Raw genomic sequence first — 13,569 nt, 5'->3', positions numbered from 1 at the left:
AAGTAAGTACATTCATATTAATATTATGTGCAAGCACCTACGTACTATTAATGTAGAAAGGCACCTATAATAGGTACATGTAGAGGTGATCATCATGAGTCAATATGTGTCTCCTAAGGCACAAGAATACATGATAACCATTGTATCCTTACCTACCTAATCATAGTTAATGCGAACTTTTTAATAACCTTTGTATCAGTGGTAAAAAAAACTCATAATATATGTAATTATTATCTATATAAATTCAATGGAGAAAAACTTCGCACTTTAAACTTCGTTAATCCTGAAAGTTTTCAGACGCTTTCACTGTAGGTATCGTACCTGTCTACAATAGTTTGAGAACTAACGGCAGCAAGCTACCTCACCCATTTAAACCTGTTTAAGTATTATCAATCTACAGGAAACAGATCACAAAAGAGGTTCCATGATTCACAAATGGCGGTGTACGAGTTTATGATAATGATTATGACATTCTCGCATTCCTCACGTAGCTATCTACCTGCAGCTGAATGTGATATAGCGTGCGCAGGCGCATCCTTCCTGCGACGTCTCACAATGGAAGGTGTGCAGGGTGACGTCATCATGTTAAATATTAATTAATATTGGTTATAGTGTAATTAAAGTATGTTGGTGAAAAAAAACGTTTAATATTCTAAATCATGTTTGAAAAATTCGAATTGAAATTCATATATTATTAATAATTGAGTAAGATATAAATTGCAGTAGGAAATACGACTAAAATCCTTCTGTCAAATTTCGCATTGCCCTTCATACGTACAACACGACTTTCAAAAAATAAACGTCCAAAATCAAAGTGCGGATGTCTAATCGATGTAATCATGTGACCACACACTAGCGACATAGCTTACATTCTGATCGATATGTGACCTTTTTACACAAGGCCAAGGGTGATTTTGGTGTGGCTGCTCGTGAGAAATTAAAGGTCATAACTATGATTGTTGGCTGAAACTTGGTGAGAATAGTTGAGTAGCTACGACTATGAGACAGGCGAACTGTGGGCGATCTCGACACTCGAACAAAAGATTTCGAAAGTGTCGTGTCAACGTCCATAATACGGCTTTGTTTCAAACGTCATCGTCATAAAGACCAAATAAAGGCATACACAGGCACTATTCCTACTACTTACATGCTTTCGGCATGCCAATGGCTGATAGGCTATTGAAAAGAAAGGGCGCTTGACAGACCGCGCAATGAGTTATGGGCGTTATGGCTAAAAAACCGGCATATTTTTAAGGTTTTATCTAAAATAGCTATACCAACAAGTTCTTACAAGTTTCAAGCTATAAAGCCCACAATATTCGATGAGAATATTACGAGAGAAATATTCACAAGTAAGTAAGTACACTGGTACATTCTTAAGTGAAGATAAAATAACTTTTTAGTTAGTACAGTTTTATCAGGGTTTAATCTGCAAAAGCGTGGGACCAGCAGTATATTAGTATCAGCCAACTTGTAAGTACGTAGTTATTTTACGTATATTGAGTTATAGGTAATTTGCTTTAATTTGAGTATGTATTAGTTGGTTGGCAATCAATAGGAGAAGCGTACGGTCTGCCAATATTTTTTAAAATAAAAATAGTATGTAATACCACACACCAGACTGCTTGGCTGCGTCAGGCTAAAGTTGACAATTGGTATTCCCCAATGCCAAATAAAATAAACCTAACAGAAAAATATAGCAAAAACTTAATTGTAAAGTTGAAAGCTGCCGAGGTTGATTTGTTCCTGTAACTAAAACAAAACATTGGTTAAAACCACTGCTCCTTGAGCTAGAACAATAAATAGTGCGGGCAGCAATCAGTTGCAATTCCTCGTACTTCCCGAAGAGATAAGCTGGGTTTACCTGCGCCTGAGGTTACGCGACCAATTTGAAATGTACTCTTGCGACGCAAATGCAGTTTGTTTTATGACATTAATAAAGTTATACCTAAGTAATTTACTGCCAATTTCTATAACTATTTATATCTATAACTGGTAGTTACTTTCATACGATTTTGACAGATTGTAACTTTTGATTATGTCAAAATCGTATGAAAGTAACTACCAGTTATGGATAGATAGAGATATAGAAACTGGCAGTTAGAAAGAAAATAAGACTAAATAAAGTACCTATATTATACATTCGGAACAGTAAAGATTGTAATATCCGCTTCCATAAAAAAAAACTAATGTAGTGAAGTTATCAAGAAAAAAAAGTTATTTTTTTAACTGAAAGGTTGAGACACGATATAGGAATTTTGTCTTCACGTGAAATTTCTAATATCACGGTAAAGAAGCGGTAATATTATCAAACGAAAAAGCTTAAGTGACCGTTATTTTGAATCAAGCTCGTCATTAAAAAAAATATCTTTCAGCCTGGGTAGCCTGACAGTATGGTTAAAACGTCACAGGTAATTGGTAATACACCTTGTTACATTGATGAAGCGACTTCTCAATTTAGCCGGGTGGCAGGTGCGCTGCGCCCGCCCAACCGTCGTCGACCGGTCGCCATTCGAGCGCTCGCCGCCGCCGCCGAAGCCGCTTTCAAATTTAAAAACGGAACGTTATATTTTTTAAATTGTGGTTCTTGACTGTGGACTTTTTTCTGTTTGAGGATTGTGCCATTCCTGCCAGTGTTCTTGGACTTCCCGCTTCAAGGTTTGTTTTTTTAAATTATAGAAAATAATAAAATTAATATACTTGTACTTTTATAGTAGTTTAGTTTGATAACTGAACAATAATGTAAAAAATATTGTAATACGTAGACATAATATAAGTATAGGTAATTAGGTATACTTAATACCGTAACGATATTAATTCTAAGTATGTAACCATACGTAATATTTGCTAAGATCATGCATTTTCAAGGAAAAGACATCAACGGGGGTCAAAACTTGAAATTGTAGAGGCGCTTGTTAAAAAATATTAAATAATGGTTCCTATTTCCTACATAGTTAGTGCAAAGTTATATTTAATTTATAATTGTTATATTGCTTTTGAATATAGTAAAGTAAGAATTTTGTCGGTTCATTTGCCTTTCAACTATAAGTTAAGTAACTTAAAATTTCCACCTTGAACTTTAAGCTCTTCTTTTAGCAATCAGTGCCAGTCTAGACAGTACACCTACCCATTTAGGTAGGTTATAGTTTCTAATAATTAGTAAAACGTTTTAACTACTTTTATATTATTGCATAACACAAAAGCTGTGTAGTGCATGGGCTGGCCAATCAGCATAACTATTACTTAGCCGTAAATTTTTCATGGGATTTCTCCTTAACTTAGTTAAGGCTTAGAATCTTATTTAAACAATGTGGTATTCATAGTCACTTTTCAATTAAGGGCTAAGGAAACTTCTAATTGGATAATGTAAGTACATTATACTTACATAATTATGAATACAGCCCGAATAATCACTTGAGTTTTAAATACATACCTACTTAAGTCACAGAATAATATCTAGTGCCTAAGCATAGGTCTAAAAGACTGACAGTCTGACAATGTGGTGCTTGGTCGAATAAAGGAGTTCAGTTTACATGAATAGGAAAGGGAAAGTACTTATCTACCTAATGAGAGAGTGACTTAACACTCAAGATGGATGATATTATTTAGGTTGGTCTTCCTACCCTGCATTTACATAACGCAGTCATGATAAACTTCATCAATAACGATCTGCACAATAAAATTGGCCCTAAAAATGGATGGGCCATTTTAATTTTGTATGGAAAACGTTATTGTTTTAGCCAAATATACAACCTACATACCCAACTTAACTACATAATTGTATAAACCCATAGATTTGGTAGAGGACAATCGGTACTCTCATTCTGGTCTCGGGTTTGCCAAAACATGTTGGCTAAGATGTACCTGTTCTTGGGGAGATCGAGTTTCTGGGGGGACACAGGTGCTTCTCTTGCTTTTCATGAAAACGGGGGTCACTTTAGCTTGCGATAAATTAAATGTTGATGTTCTGTTGAGCTAATCTCCCAGTAAGTGTCGTAGGTACTTAATTTAAAATAGTTAAGATAACATTTTAAAGGTAATATAAGTATATTTCAACATTTTACAAAGCCGTTTAAAATTTTATAAAATTGTGTAAATTAGTTATATTTATAAAATTGGGCAGATACCGATACAGCTTTTGTATCGTCGTGACTGGTGAGTCAGTACCTGACTTGACCTTTTCACTGCGTTTATGGTTCAAGTCCATTAAGTAAATGGCTTAAAAATAAAAGTGAACAGGATCAAACTTTCAGACACGTTGAGGACATTAGGTCGAATTAAGGTTTAGTAACCATGGGAAGTTGGGGAGGCCTTGGCCCAGCAGTGGGACACAGAAACGGCTACATTAAATAAAGTTGATTTAAAGCCGAAAACCGAACTTATGGAGCTCAAACACAGTAACTGCTAGCTGTAAATTTAATATTATTTTTGTCGCTCCCCTAATAGAGCTCTTAAACACAAGAATATTTAAAGCAAAAGGTACTTAAAGTTTTTACAAATTCTTACGTTTTTTATTTACATTTCAAGTGCCTAGTTGCCTACTCATAACCGAAATAATTCTAAAACCCTCATACTTAACTAGCATTTTTTACCAAACACTTGACCAAATAGTGTTTTCGCCCTCGCGGTATTTTTAAACATTCCTTCCCATATTCCGTGGCCATATGTCTGGAGTGGGCCCCGGGGCATTCACACGGGTAGACCCACTGTTTCATTCTCAAACCTTTTCATAATTTAAAGAGTCACAGTAGCTGACATGCAATCATGCAGTGTAGATGACCAGGGATTATTGCTTGAATTTTGACACATCACATCTGTTAAGAATTTAATATGGACATGACGTATAATTGATCAACCTTTCCCTGGTTACGATCTAATTGAATATGGAGGAATTGGAGCTTACCTCCGACAGAAAAAATTGGGACATGAGTTTATCGTCTGTAAATAATAATAAATTATGAGAACGATTTGAATATTTGTCTATGTTTCAAATATTGAAGAATTTTTTGTAACGTGAAAACAAAGTAGGTACTGATAATTCAAACTTACAAATAGTATCTACCTAGGTATATAAGTACTTAATTAAAAAAACATTAAGATACCTAACAAAACTAAAATATGTTAGTTTTAGTATTTTTATATATTAGGCAAATAACTCGACGATGCCGGTACGCTTACTCACCCCCGTATACAGTATGCTCGTTTCCTGTATCGATAAAACAAAACAAAACTTAACAAGGTAACCAGAACTTTAACTATTATTATTTTTTATAATTACACCTTACATCTGCTCGTGTTTATTACCATCGCTATTTTATAGGGTAGGACCCAGTTTTTATTTGTTTATATCTTATCCTGTGTAAGTAAATATGAAGATAAAGGTAGATAGTAGATGCGTACTAAGTTCTATCGTAATTTTATTGTATCAAAACAAAAAAAACAAAACAGATTTGACTACTACAATATCCAAGTATTTCAGCCTATACCATACCTTCATCCAATTATTGTTAAATTTGTCTTATTCAGAGTGGGCAATACAAGTAGAACACGAAACCCAGTTTGTTATTAGAATTTCGTGAATCTAGCTAAATCTACAGTCACGACCAGTCCTAGCTCGACTAAATATTGTAAGCCTTTTATTAAATTTGTATTCTAAACCACACTACAGACGCTTTTGAATTTCAAGTATAAGCAAAAACAAATTACCAATATACCTCAGCACTTATCAGGACTCGAAGCCTTAAAACCAATTCTAACCATGAAAATTAAAACCGTTATACCTACATAATATTAAGTATGACACAGGTAAGTATAATGCCTCAGTCTTTCTCCTATTCTTATGGACGATAAAGGCTTGCAAAATTGCACATTCAAGTCCAGAGGGCCAAATTTTGCTTTTTTCTTAACCGATCGAGCAGTGAAAATTGACTCAAATTTGTATGGCGTAGATCTGAACTGAGTAAAAATTCGCACTACCCGTGCAAAGTCACCGAGTGGCGTTCTTTATGAGCCAAATTGAACTCACAACTTTCAGTCAATCATATGCGGCTTCCTGCATCTCCCTCATTCCTGCTGGTCACGAGAGGGATGCAGTGTTCCTGTCGCAAGGTGCAGTATGTGTTTTTGCTGAGGAATTCAGTTTGTTAGACAAAAGGCAGGGCGACCTTCGGGCAACCGGTCGCGGCGGCTGCTTACTTTCGCGTCGCCCAAGTCCTTAGAACCTCTTGGATATGGTCATGTCAGAGCTAAGTAATGCGGCTTTAGCGTTTAGTGTCATTCGCATCGTAATTGCCTAATTACACGAAGTGCTAAACATAGAGGTTTTTGAAACAAATGCTTATGGTTACAAATCGCCTGGTTTTGAAGATTATTTTATTATTTTTAAAGTACAAAAAAACCTTAACGCACTCAGGGACAACATTATTTATAGGCACACATATGAAAAAAAAAATGTTGACTCATACATACAGAATCATAAACGTTTAAATCCCTATAAATAACTACAATATAAGCATTATTTCAGCTGAGGTTTCTGTTTCCACTCTGTATAATTGTTGATGCTATTATTATGATATTTGTTTTACAATTAATAGCTAGAAGAGATGTATTTTTGGCAATAACGGCTCTAATATCCGATAAGCTAGGCCATAGCTGCTAGGGTCTATAAATCTAAGTGCATAATTTCACAAAGCTACGGCGTTGCTGCTCTACAATCTTCACACTATACTTTGATAAAAGTTTTAAATTAATTGAACGGAATAAATTTAATAATAATAATAATAATAATAATAAACCTTTATTTCAGGCATCAGTGGCCCATATTATAAACTAAACACATACATTTTAAATCATACAAAATAATAAATAAAATAACATAATTATAAAATTTAACTAACTTAAACTCTAGCACTATTAATAGCAGGGGATTTAATAGTCTTTTTCGCCTCCCTGTAGCGACGGAAAACGATTCCCGCAGGCCAGAAGTCCTTGTTCAGTAGAACCTTCTGCTGGTCGGCGGGAACCCGAAGACGGAAGGACTTGAAGTCCGTCTGCTTGGCGGACTGCAGTCTTTCAATCGCCAGCACCTGGACTGGCTGTTCGGTGCGGCCGACACTCCTCTCCTTGATATAGCGCATGATGTTGTCATGCGCCATATTCGCGTGGATGCGGGAGACGTAGATGTCGACCGTGGGCGTGGCGGCCTTCAGCGAGCAGGCGGCCGGGGCGGTGCCGCGCTTGTTGCGGTTGCGGCGACGGGGGCTCCTCTTCTCCACCAAGATGAAGCCATCCTTGTCGACAGCCGCGTTGCGCGGGGCACGGGGGGGCGCCGCCGGAGCTCCTGCGGCCGCTAGCGTCACCTGGGGTGCAGCTTGCGGCGCGGCTCGACGGCGGCGGCGGGGGCGGGGGCGAGGGCGGGGGGGCGCGGGCGCGGCCTCCTGCTGGCTCCTGGTGGTGGAGGGTGCAGCAGCAGCAGGGCGCGGCGGCGCGGGGGCGGCGGCTCGCAGTGGGCACGCGGCGTCACGTGTCCGCTCGGCGTAGGTCGCAGGCAGCGGGTCATTTACCCGCCGCAAATCGGTGTCAGTTGCGTGTAGTTGATCTTGCTGCGCTTGCAGTTGACGCGCCGGCGAAGGCGGTGTCGCGTGGATCGCAGCGTCAGCATTCCGCAGCGATAACAACTCACGTTGCATCGCCGCGCTGGCGACTTCCGAGGCTTCCAACTTGCCTCGAATTTCGGTGATCTCGGACTTCAACAGGACGATGTCCTTAAGCAGCCGGGTCACATCGACGTGGTCAAATGTAACCGGCGGCAGCTTGTAGAGGTCCCGAGCCACGTACGTCGGGACATCATCTGGATCGGTCTCCTGGAACACCCGGATGATGTCCTGCAGGTCTTTCTTCATGCTGCCATCGCCGCGGCGCGGCACGAGGCGCACGGCGGTGGTGGCGGTGTCGGCGAGCAGCTTCTTGGCGGCGGCAAGCTCAGCCTCCTTGAAGCTGGTCAGACAGATCTGCTCGAGGCTGATCACGTCCATTGTATCCAGCTTGTTCTGTATGAAGGCGAGCACCTCGCTCACCATGAGGGTGTCCGAGCGTTTAGTGGCGGTTGCCATGTTGCGGTCGCACTCAGTAGTGAGTCACACGTATTGGCTACAGACGGCGCCGCTAGAAAGCGACCGTCCGCGCCGATGACAGAATTGCAACTGAATGACTGAATTAATGCACGTGTCCATAAAGGAATGAGATATCACACGTTAAAAACTTTGATAAACTGTCTTAAAACGTATAATTTGGTATAGAATTAGTGTCGATGTAACAAATGAATGTCTGCCTGGACATGTACTTACATTTCTTAAAGTTGATATACTATTGATTGATAAACAAATTATTTATTACTTATCGCTACGAAAACAAAATTATATGCACTAAATAATGCATGTGCATGATGCAAATATCATTTAATAATTTAACAAAAACCCGTCAGCCGACGGGCTCCGCGCACTCGTAGAGTTGCTGACCGAAATATCTTCGTTTTACATAACTCACATAGCTCATATTTATATAGAAACACAGCGTAAATTTTTGTTGATATATCTGCTTTATGAAACATGTGTATTTTATAATATTTGCGATCACGAGTTGGTAGCGATTTGCTTGTGTTGTAACAGTTTGGTGTAGTAAGTGTTTGGTTAGCAAGGCTGGACCTGACTGTGACCTACCCGAGAGTAAAAGTCTGTCCATTTAGGTATCTTTGTAATGACAGGTTTTCGTGTGTAGGTGTTATCTTTGGAAATATTACCAGTTAAGATTATATTACAGCAGTACTGAATAGGTAAGTTTTGCATCGAAAAAATAAGATATACAAAACTTTCATGTTACTTAGTGCTTTCAGAATCGCTTAAGTCAAGACAATATACTAATAATTATTATATACTTACTAATAATTATTACTCATTCCCATTTCATATCAATTCATCCTACTCATATTATAAAGCGTAAGTTTGAAAGTATGGATGTATGGATGTTCGGTACTCTTTTACTGGTATTTACCAGTGGTCAAAGTGTGTTGAAATTTTATTCCGGAATTAGCGCAAGAAGGTTTTTAAAACGAAGCGGAGGTCTCGGGAAACAGCTAGTCGTGTTATAAATATGCAGGTAAGCACCGGGACAAGAGTGCTACGACAGATGAAGTGTCGATAAATCGGCTATCACGACTCTTGATAGACATTAACCAACCAGCGCAGTTTTGAGGTCATTGCGCAAACCCGGCGGCGGCGTCTGTACAAAGCGGATTTCAGTTAACGTGCTGAACTTTTTCTTTTGCTTGACTGTAAATTTCATGATGGTAATTAATTTAGGGCTGATTTTCAATGGGCAGATAAACGTTATCTGAGGAATAATTCTGATGCTGTCGCGTCTGAAAATTTGTATTACTGCCAGTTTCTATAACTCTATCTATCGATAACTGGTAGTTACTTTCATACGATTTTGACAGATTGTAACTTTTCATTGTGTCAAAATCGTATGAAAGTAACTACCAGTTATGGATAGATAGAGTTATAGAAACCGTCAGTTAGACAGTGACAGCAACAATTTTATTCCTCAGATAACGTTTATATGACCATTGAAAAATCAGCCCTTAAAGACATAAAATAATTAACTACCTAATAGGTAGAAGGCATACAGGGTCTAATAGATAACTTATTTTCGACAAAATAACTGGATAACCATGAGCATATCGACTTTTCATGTTTGATCTTGATCTATATGAAATGAGTCTCAATCGTATAAAACCTCGATTTATATTATTTTAATCACCTTCATTCAAGTATAAGGTCAAATCATGTGAATTAATACTTATACTATCAGGTTTTGGCAGCTGCAACTTGTAACTGAGTTATCAAAGTAATACTTTTTATTAGTTGTATTTTTATTGAATTTCATAAAATACTATAGGTATAAATTAGTCGATTTTTTTATAACAGAGATTTTATCTAATTACCTCTGTAAATCATGGATGGATATGCCAAACAGTCGGTCGAGTTCCTGCTAGGACCGAAGTCTGCTAATTTTTATACATGTCAAAATATCATTTTGAGTTATTTGGGGGCAGATTCATTTCTTTGCTTTGATAAATAATACGAACTAACTTTTCACATTAGAATAGCGCTGTTAGGAACTTAAAATTATAACAAAGGTACTTAAAATTTTACGAGATTCTAACTACGAGTATAACTAGTGTATTTCCTGAAACCAGTAATAACTAATAGTTGTTATAATAATTTAACGAATAGTTAAATAGTTTACGAAACAGATAATGACTAAGTAAAACAAGTGGTGAAAGTGTGTAATTATAATTAACAAGAGTATTGTAACAGTCGTGGTTGGCGTATATTAGCAATCTGCCCAATCAGGTTCTTGGCTAATCATGCACAAAATCACTTATCCAATACCTGTCATATTACTAAATCTGTTTTTTATATTTGTGCTTATATTTAGCTACGTACTCACTGTTTTATTGGTTGGCCTTGACACCAAAAGTGTGTTTATTTATAATAATGTAGGTAAGTGGCTGATTGACCATAAAAGTGGTGCTTTATCTTTGTAATTGTTTGAAATAGCATTTTGAATGTGTGCTGATGTGGCGCGAAGAACTCACAAATAGTATATTAAAATTAATAATAAAGAAATTCTTAAAATTTAGTATCGATATGAAATTAAAATAGCTAAGCGATTTAACCGAATTAATGAAAGAGAAGGTTATCGTTCACTTTTTACATATAAATATATGTGTAGGTGGTTATAAATTCAATTCATATTATTATAATAAGGACTTGCCATACTTTATTCTTATTGTATTTTAATCTGATTATGTTGCTTGTTCCAGGTGTCAGCGGTGCTAAACCTAGACTAAACTGTGCTAAACTTAGACCTTGGAGTTTGTGAAGTGAAATATTTGCAATCAATATACTGAACGGATTAAACTATTTCACTATGTCAATTGTGCGCCGATCGATTCACTTTTGAAATATTTTTGTGTAACTGAAATAGCTGCAGTTAAATAAATTTGATTTCAATTTAACAGTAAAGTGAAGTGGTGTGTTGAGTTCGTGCTATTTCTGTACGAGTTGACCGACACCAATTTTTGAAGCGGTCTATTATTGGTAAGTACTTTTTTTTAATTTAAAACTTTTTAATAATACATTTGAACTGTATAAAATTGACCATGCAAAAGAAAAAATGTATGCTAAAATCACGATTATCCCGAAATACACGATTAAATCGTTAGCATTTTTTACCTTAAATTGAAAGTAGGTAATTACTACTACTAATAACTAGGTAAGTAGTCAAAATTGCAAAATAAAATAAGTGTCTTGATTTTAGCCAATGCTATAAATAGAAAAACCGATGACGTTGCAGTATGACATGTTTAACATAACTTCTGTCACATTGGTTGACAGATCTATTGATTTCTTGGATAATAATCTTCCACAAAACCAAGAAAAATGTTTAAATGTTTAGTGACGATCGAAGTGAATGTTTAAACGATGACAGGCGCACAATTATCCTCATGTCACACACAAATAGCAAATCCGCTGTGAAACCAAACTGGCTGGTCCACAGACAACTCATTACGACGGATGACTCTTAGAAGAATGACAAAATTGAATACATTAGCGTCAGTTGTCAACGGGTCAGATATGTTGGTTTGTGTTGATGTAACGTTCAGTTCACGGTACCGCCATTTTGTATGAAATTGGCGGGAACCGCCGCGGTGATGACAATTTTCCGGCGTTTGTTTCCGCTATTCGCGGCCTTGCTCCTCACACAATCAACATGACCGTGGAAATCACTATAATTGCTATCTTTTTTCACTATGCCCCTTCGATCATTATGATAAAATTACAGCGGTAGGTATAATGTATGAAAAAAATCATGTGGTTATTGCCACATTTCCCATTGGGACAAATAATATTTGGTACTAAAGAAGTTACTCTTAGTTCTATTAGTAATATGTGTGAGTTATGTTAAACATAGCTATTATAATTATTATGCACGTCAAAATAGCATCTGTCTCTCTCTGCTGTGGTTGAACCGCAACCAAAATTTGTCAAAAACCACTTGTAGCACCCTCCAACATTCGTGACGAGTTTAACGACCATCATTCCACTTCAAGTGGGGTCGTGGGATGTGAGCAAGAACAAGCGAAAGTGAGGTGCGCCGACTATCCAATGTACGATAAGTGTCCGATAATGTGGCCATCTGGGACGATTGGTTTAAAAACTTTGTGAACGTCATGTAACACGGTGATTGCAACACACGTCAATGCAAAAGAAACGGATGTCACCAGATCCCGGAAGTCGAGCTTTTTAGCTTAATCTTGTTTATACGGATGAGGCGAAAGAATATTTTTTTCTGATGGCTATTCGAAGTTCATCGGTATTACCAGAAACTTTATGTCTCCTTCAATACATAAAATTGGAAATATTTTTCGATAACATGTTGTTACCTGCTTACTCCAGCATTCCGTCAACAGCCTTCGAAGGCAGACAGCGAAGGCTTTGGAAAGCTCACCGACCCAGTTTCAGAGAGAACCTGTTCCAGCCTTTTTACATAATACTGCATTTCTGACTCTCGCTGCAACATTTGTAAATGCAATTTGTTCAACAGCTATTCGATAATTTTTCAGCAGATAGCTTCAAGCTTCAGCTTAAAGGATTTTGATTACGATGATGACGTATTATTCAAATGATCTTCCATCGCGGGACAGTACCTCTGTCTTTCTTATCCAACTACAAGAACTGTGCTAAGTAATTGTACCTTTACTTCTTAATGATTGAAACATTGCCTATTTGCGAGTCATACTAAGTACCAACTAGTGTTCTGTTTTTTAATAAAGCAACGTACTTAAAAACAGTTCTGTTTGATTGTTATGGCACATAAATAAGTGTAGGTATTCGAATGTTGTCGCCCTTGCGTTCTAGAGTCTAGACTACTATGTAACAGTATTAATGTTGGTGACCAAGTTAGCCATTTTTGGTGCATCTTTGACATTTCAATATCGTGTGGTCGACTTTGTACCTTTTGCGAACTTGTTTTGACAACCATTTTCGGATTCAAAAAGAATTTGACACTAATTATTTAGTAAATGCTGAGAGTAAATGTTATTTCGTTTTGACTTCGCGATAGGCCCCCAGTCTAAGTAATGATTAATAATTTACTATCGGTAAATATTGTCCTAAATCCTAAGGGCTTACTTTGAAGTGTCAATTACAGATGGAACGTTTTTTTATATTTTCATTTTTTATTTTATCTGAATAACCCGCAATTTTAAGTATAATCATACAAACAAGACCATGCATATCACTTCATTCCAAAGGATACTAGGACGTCAGAAAGTTGATAGAGGTAGCCGCAAAAACTTGGGCTTCCCTTCTTCGGCAAAGCTACTTTCGCAGACTGGCTGTCACCATCCGTCACTCCACATGTCACTCACAGGCCCAATGCATTCTAAGAAAATGCTAGCATTGGATGATTCGTTGAGCGGTGGATGCATTTTCATGAGTTCAT

At 37.4% G+C, this 13,569-nt stretch overlaps 1 protein-coding gene across 1 annotated transcript in view; it reads left to right on the top strand.

Moving 5' to 3' along the window:
• Nucleotides 1–2,516: 2,516 nt before the first annotated feature.
• LOC119691204 (protein piccolo) overlaps nucleotides 2,517–13,569 on the top strand; it is a 40,777-nt gene continuing 29,724 nt past the window's right edge. Inside the window, exons 1-2 of the mRNA XM_038107986.2 lie at nucleotides 2,517–2,658; nucleotides 10,886–11,162. The gene's annotated coding sequence lies outside the window, so the exon portion shown is untranslated. The remainder of the gene's footprint in view (nucleotides 2,659–10,885; nucleotides 11,163–13,569) is intronic.

This window comes from Plutella xylostella, chromosome 15 (assembly GCF_932276165.1).
Source record: "Plutella xylostella chromosome 15, ilPluXylo3.1, whole genome shotgun sequence".
Lineage (NCBI taxonomy): Eukaryota > Metazoa > Arthropoda > Insecta > Lepidoptera > Plutellidae > Plutella > Plutella xylostella.
This window is presented reverse-complemented; position numbering and strand designations above follow the sequence as displayed.